We start from the raw sequence: 1257 nt of genomic DNA, 5'->3' as shown, positions 1-1257 counted from the left end.
GAGCTGCCAAAGGGAATGGAGGTGGGGCTGGAGAGGGGACTGGAGTGCCTGAGTGTGCAAGAGAGTCTTTGTCTTTGTCTTTCTAGCTCCGACCCCAAGGACGGAAAGTTGGAGCAGGAGGTAGCGGGCTGCTGGACCTCCCACTGGGGGTCAAAATCCCCGTGCAGCCTGGCACCAAGCCTGTCTTTTGGAGGACAAAGCTGGGGGAAAAGGTGAGAGGAGGAGGAAAGGGTCAAAAGGGCCTCTTGTTTCCTGGGGTTGCCATCATGCCAAGGAGACCTTGTGGGACCTGCTCGACAGTGGGGACTGCGGCCCTTTGCTCCAACCACGTGGGGGAATGAAGGGACACTCCCGGCTCCACAGCAGGGAGACAACCGAGGGCTTGCCAATAGCAGTGCCCAGTGGTCAGGAGAGGTTCAGAAAGCTGGGCTCTCCAATCGGATGAGCTTGCCAGCACTAGGGCCATCACCATATCTGGCACCAGACAAGCAGGAGGCTGGGGCCCTGCCTGCAGCTGCTGGCAGTGCATTGGGATGCCATCTGGCACAGCCAGAAATGTGGAGACCAGGTCATTTCTGGAGGGTGCAACCTTCTCCTGCTCTCCCTCTTGGAGGTCTTAGAAAAACCCAGACGTGTCTGGGAAATGCACACAGCATGCTCCTCCTCCAGCTGGGCGTGCAAGAGGCCAGCCTGTGTGCGTGAGCAGCTGTGAAGCATCTTTGTCTCTTTGCTGCTCTCTCCTTCCCCATTCACCCTCTGCAACACATCTCTTCCAGCTTCACCAGCCTTCTCCTTATTTTGATCTGGGAGATCCATACTGTCGCCATCTGCGCGCAGAATACAACAGCCTGCATGACCCATATCTGCAGGACTACCACAACCGCAAAGACAACCTGCAGAACCTGAAGAACAGGGGCCTTGTCACTGAGGATGGCAAAGTAGGTTTGGATGATGGGCTGACCAGCACAGGTCTCCTCTGCAGGGGTTTCCAGGCAGCCGGGGAGGGGCCTGGCACCCCAGTGTGGAGTCCCCTTGGCCCTGGGAAGGAGGGAGGAGGCAGCGTCCCCACGGCTGGGGAGGGAAGGGTGGAGAGGAGCAGCTCCCCTGCTGCTGGGGGCCTGCACATTTCTGGAAGGCTGTGTGGGTAACTGCCACAACAGTTCTTGGGAGTCATCTGCCCTTGTCTCTCTGTAGGTTGTCTGCACTCTGAAAGAGTTCAACGAGTACAGGCAGTACCTGACCAGGCTGAAGCTGGAG

The 1257-nt window shown here is 58.1% G+C and overlaps 1 long non-coding RNA gene across 1 annotated transcript; it reads left to right on the top strand.

Moving 5' to 3' along the window:
- Positions 1-16: 16 nt before the first annotated feature.
- LOC116217376 lies at positions 17-1257 on the top strand. Its single transcript, XR_004161833.1, has 3 exons — positions 17-212; positions 777-938; positions 1195-1257. It is a non-coding gene; the product is annotated as an uncharacterized LOC116217376 (long non-coding RNA).

This window comes from Meleagris gallopavo, chromosome 22, assembly GCF_000146605.3.
Source record: "Meleagris gallopavo isolate NT-WF06-2002-E0010 breed Aviagen turkey brand Nicholas breeding stock chromosome 22, Turkey_5.1, whole genome shotgun sequence".
In the NCBI taxonomy this organism is placed as follows: domain Eukaryota; kingdom Metazoa; phylum Chordata; class Aves; order Galliformes; family Phasianidae; genus Meleagris; species Meleagris gallopavo.
Note: the sequence above shows the minus strand (reverse complement) of the source record. Positions and strands in the feature narration are given on the sequence as shown.